We start from the raw sequence: 6,000 nt of genomic DNA on the forward strand, positions 1-6,000 counted from the left end.
GCATTGAGGATCACAAGGAGGGAGTGTAGCCACCTGGGGTGGCCACGTCCCGATTCAAAATGGACACTTGCAAGGAGTGCAGGGAAAAACGGACAACATCAGAGAAAACAAGCAGGTGCAAGGTTTCCTGTGTATTAAGATTTGCAGAACCCAGACAGAACTGAAACCAATAGCTATTAACATATTAATGAGCTATCTCCAGGGACAAAAAGAACATTGAAACAATCGAGACCAAGACAGACTCCCCGGCGCCAGTGGGATCTAAAACAAAGGCAGGCCAACGGCCAATCGCCCATTGATCAGGGAACAACCCCGGTATTGAAGAAAATCAATAGGAATGATTGGGACATGGTCCAATTAATTGGGACCAAGTCCAGGGTCCGCCCAGAAGGGCGCGAAACCCCTGGGGACTATAAGATAGCGTCCCCAAGTTCAGTTCGCTCTCTTGGCCTTGGCTCTCAGTGAGGAGCGACCTGCCTAACAGCTGCATCAACCAAGTAAGTCTAAGGTCAACGCACGCTACGAGATAGACGCTCTTAGCTACTATTCTGTACCAGTTCGAAGCCAGCAGTATCAGAACCGGACAACGGCCATTGTTCCTCTGACTGTGTGGGCCACTCGAAGCTAAGTATAGGTTTTAGTAGCAGTTGTAGTTTAGCAAATAGAGTTTATGCATGAGTAGTAATTGACTGTGTGTATAATAAATGTGTATTGATTTCAAACTTACTAACTGGTGTATTGAGTTATTGATCAGTACTTGGCTTTGAACCCTGTGGAATACCTGGCGACTCTAGAGTAAAGGTAATTAAGACAGAGCAAATTAAGGGAAAGTATAACGAGCAACAGAGTGGGGCGGGGAGGGTGGGTGAGTGGGTGGGGGCAGTTCTGCTGCGGCTGAATAATCCTAACCTGGATTCGCAGATTCTGCCACAGGTTTGGCAGGTGGCATTTGATGAGGTGGGTGGGCGAGACTCTCTGGATTCTGTGCTCTCTTTCCGCTGTTTTCGCTTTGTCATAATATACGCCAGTATATCATGGTGCAGACACACACTGCTGGACCAATCAACATGCACAAACACCGCAACAAATCACCAGTTAGAACACACGCACTATAAAGACAGAGGGCATCACTTTTCCCGCTCATTCTGGATGCTGCCTCTCAGAAGCACAAGAACTCATCAAGTACAGTACAGACTCACACCACGTGCTGAGTGATTCAACTGGTTCGGACAGGCACAGGTCTCTAGTTAAACCAGCATCATGTAAACCCACAATTATAGTATGTCTAGTATTTTATAAGAGTTAATAAAATAGTGTTGAACCTTCTTCAGTGTTGGTGGCATATGTCTGCCTCACGAGTCCACAGTGCCCAACACTTCATGGTACCAGTAGTTGAGGGATGTTAGAACTTCTGAGACCTACCTTCCAGTGATCAGCCTTCCACCAGTCCTCAGCCATCCTGCAGTATGTACACCGTTCGCCCGCCGCCGCGGCTCCGCATTACCGGCAACCTGGGCTCCAACTGGAAGATTTTTAAACAGCGCTTCCAGCTATATCTCGAGGCCATGGACCTGGAAGCTGCCTTGGACGCACGGAAGATTGCTCTCTTCCTCTCCACAGCCGGGGACCATGCCCTCCACATCTTTAACTCGCTCACCTTCGCTGATGGGGAGGATAAATCAAAGTTCAAGATGGTCCTCCTAAAGTTTGACAGCCACTGCAAGGTCGAGGTAAATGAGAGCTTTGAGCGATATATATTTCAGCAGCACTTACAGGGTAAGGACGAACCTTTCCAGTCCTTTATCACCAACCTCCGTGTCCTTGCACAGTCCTGCAACTACGGGTCCACCTCTGACTCCTTGATACGCGACCAGATAGTTTATGGTGTGCAGTTGGAGCCCCTTCGCCAGTAGCTTCTTAAGGTCAAACAGCTCACCCTGTCCACTGCCATTGAGACCTGCGTGTTCCACGAGCACACTTCCACGCGATATTCCCGCATCCAGGCCGCTGAAACGGTGCGGCAAGCTCCCCACGAGGCAGAACGGGTCCAGGTCATCAGGTCGCTCCAGGGCCTAAGCCTGGACGAAGGCGGCCATTTTGCACGCTTTTCGCGGGCTCCCGCGCTGGGAGGCAATGAACGTGGTGACGTCGAAGAATGTACTGCGCAGGCGCGCACCACGCTGGATCATACGGTGAATGCGCGGTGGCGTAACAAACGCACCGACGCAACGGTGTGCAGCAACTGGGTCTCCGCCAACTTAAAGCGGCAATGTCCCACGAAGACCCGACGATGTTTGCAGTGTGGCAAACTTGGCCACTATGCTGCTTTACGCAGGTCAACTCAGCCTGCTAGTTTCCGAAGATCCAGCCAGCCTCGCAGGGATGTCCGGGCTATTCAGCCCACAATCAACGAGCCTGTCCCAGACCTGTCCTCCGACTTTGACAGCGATGACCTGCAAGCCCCTTTCCAAGTCGGCATCATAACCAAGCACAGGATGTCTCCTAAGTGCAGCACCAATCCCTTTCCGATACACAACATTGATCCGGATGATGAGTGGTGTGCCACCCTTATGGTCAACCGGTCCCCAGTAAGGTTCCGCGTGGACACTGCCGCCTCCGCCAATCTCATTGCGTCATCTGACCTTCGCAGCCTTCGTGTCCAGCCAGCCTCTCCTGACACCGACTTCAGGGCGCAAATCGACTCCATCATCCAACAGTACCACAACATCTTCGAGGGCATGGGCACGCTCCCGTATACATACAAGATTCTACTCAAGCCAAACGCCACGCCTGTGGTACACGCACCTCGCAGGGTTCCAGTGCCACTTAAGGACCGCCTCAAGCAATAGCGCCAGGACCTCCAGGACCAAGGGGTCATCTCCAGGGTCACGGAACCGACCGACTGGGTGAGTTCCATGGTATGTGTGAAGAAACCGTCCGGTGAGCTAAGGACCTGCATAGGTCCTAAGGATCTTAATCGGAATATCATGCGGGAGCACTACCCGATTCCCAAGCGTGAGGAACTCACGTGTGAAATGGCCCACGATAACTCTTCACAAAACTCGATGCCTCAAAAGGCTTCTGGCAAATCCAGCTGGAAGAATCGAGCAGAAAGCTGTGCACATTCAATACGCCCTTTGGCAGATACTGCTACAACCGAATGACATTTGGCATCATCTCAGCGCCGGAAGTGTTTCACAGAATAATAGAACAGATGATGGAGGGAATCAAAGGCATCCGTGTCTACGTCGACGACATAATAACCTGGTCCACCACCCTGCAGGAGCACATCAGCCACCTCAAGCGTGTCTTCAAGTGCATACACGAGCATGGCCTCCGCCTCAATAGGGCCAAATGCTCTTTCGGCCAGTCGGACATTAAATTCTTGGGTGACCATATTTCCAATTTGGGTGTGCGGCCAGATGAGGACAAAGTTGCTGCTATCACTTCCATGAAAACGCCCAAGGACAAGAAAGCGGCCCTCCGGTTCTTGGGGATGGTAAATTTCCTAGGAAAGTTTATTCCCAACCTCGCCTCGCATACCATGGCTCTCAGGAACCTGGTCCGAAAGACAACGGACTTCCAGTGGCTCCCTGCCCAAAAGCTCGAGTGGAGGGAACTGAAGGCCAAGCTATCCATGGCCCCAGTGCTGGCTTTTTTTGATCCGGCTAAGGAAACGATAATCTCTAGGGACGCCAGTCAGTCTAGCATTGGAGCCGTGCTTCTGCAGCGTGATGAGGCCTCGTCATGGGCCCCCGTTGCGTATGCGTCACGGGGCAATGACCCCCACGGAACAGCGCTGCGCGCAAATAGAGAAGGAGTGCCTCGGCCTTCTGACCGGTGTCGCGAAGTTCCACGACTATGTTTATGGACTTCCCCAGTTTACTGTCGAGACCGACCATCGTCCGCTCATCAACATAATACAAAAGGACTTGAATGATATGCGCCTCGCCTCCAGCGCATCCTGCTCAAGCTCCGGAGGTATGATTTCCAACTCGTTTATACCCCTGGCAAATACCTTATCGTTGCTGACGCCCTCTCTAGGTCGGTCACCACTCCATGCGATCACGAAGGGTTCGTTTTCCAGGTCGACGCTCAAGTTCAGTTCGCAGCCTCCCACTTGCCAACATCGGATGCACGCCTGGTACAAATTCGCTGCGAGACAGCGGCTGACCCCCTTCTGCAGCGTGTCGTGCGCCTAATGACGGACGGGTGGCTCAAGGGCCAATGCCCACAGTTTTACAACATTCGAGACAATCTGGCGGTCGTTGATGGGGTTCTCCTGAAGCTAGACCGCATCGTGATCCCGAACAGCATGCGCCAGCTGGTCCGAGAGCAGCTGCACGAAGGCCATCTGGGCGTTGCAAAATGTTGCCGCAGGGCCAGGGAAGCTGTCTATGGGCCGGGAATCAACGACGACATTGCCAATGTGGTACTCAACTGCACCACCTGCCAGCATTTTCAACCCGCCCATCCACGGGAGACTCTGATGCCCCATGAGTTGGTCACATCGCCCTGGACCAAGATGGGCATTGACCTGTTCCACGCATTGGGTAGGGACTATGTATTAATTATTGATTACTTCTCAAACTACCCGGAGGTCATCAGGTTGCACAACCTCACTTCATCTGCTGTCATTCGGGTGTGCAAAGAGCCATTTGTCCGGCATAGCATCCCACTCACAGTGATGTCGGACAATGGCCCCTGCTTCACAAGCCAGGAATGGGCCAGCTTCGTCCGGCAGTACAACTTCGCACACATTGCATTCAGTCCCCTGTACCCTCAGTCCAATGGCAAGGCGGAAAAGGGGGTTCATATAGTCCAGAGGCTACTCTGCAAGGCTGCCGATGCCGGCTCTGACTTCTATCTCGCTTTGTTGGCCTATTGCTCCTCCCCGCTCTCCACTGGGCTGTCGCCTGCACAGTTGCTGATCAACCGCACCCTGAGGACGACGGTGCCATCTATTCACACCCCGAATCTTGATCATGTTCCCGTGCTTCACAGGTTGCAGACATCTCAGGCGCAGCAAAAGGCGACACACACGTGCTGCTGATCTCCCCGACATCCAGCCAAATGAGAAGGTTCACATTCATCTCCCGGATGGTGGCTGGTCTGCAACTGCTGTTGTCCTTAGGCAGGTGGCCCCCTCACTCCTTCCTGGTTCGGTTACCAGACGGATCCATTCGGCGCCACAATCAGCGTGCCCTTCGCCTTGTTCCACAGTCGTCACGGGATCCTCCGACCAGCTCCTCTGCTGACCCTGCCATGGACTGTGCGGAGCTTCCGGTCACTCTGCCTCCCCCTGACTGTGCTGCAGCCCACCCAGCTCCTCTGCTGACCCTGCCATGGACTGTGCAGAGCTTCCGGTCACTCTGCCTCCCCCTGACTGTGCTGCAGCCCACCCAGCTGCTGACCTGGCGGCTATCGACCCACCCTTGAGGCGGTCAACCAGAGTTCGTCGCCCACCTCAGAGACTGAATTTATGAACTTTGCAAATTTATGGACTCTCTGAGATGTTTCCTTCCTTGTTCAATCGTTTTCTATTGGTTTGTATACAGCACTGTTCTTGTTCAATTTGTTGCATATTAATTATCTGCACCAGGCACCTTCCCTTGTATATAGCTTTGTTTTCCTGTATATAGATCTGTACATATGTCTTCGTACCTCACATGTAGTTAGGAACATTCTTCACACACCCACACTATTTATTGTCACACATTCACATCAAATTTTTTTTTAAGGGGGGGATATTATAATATGCATCAGTATATTATGGTGCAGACACACACTGATGGACAGTTTTTAAAAATTGAATTCAAATTCCACCCTCTGCCCTGGTGGGTTTCGAACCTAAGTCCCCAGAGGGGTGGGGTTCTCTGGATTACTAGTCCAGTGACACCGCTGTGCCACTGCCTCCCCATAATGAACTGATTGAGGGCGAAAGGTGTGCGTAGAACTGGTAAGTTAGGAAGACTGGATTTTTAAAAGCAGCAAAGTTCC

This window comes from Scyliorhinus canicula, chromosome 9 (assembly GCF_902713615.1).
Source record: "Scyliorhinus canicula chromosome 9, sScyCan1.1, whole genome shotgun sequence".
NCBI lineage: Eukaryota > Metazoa > Chordata > Chondrichthyes > Carcharhiniformes > Scyliorhinidae > Scyliorhinus > Scyliorhinus canicula.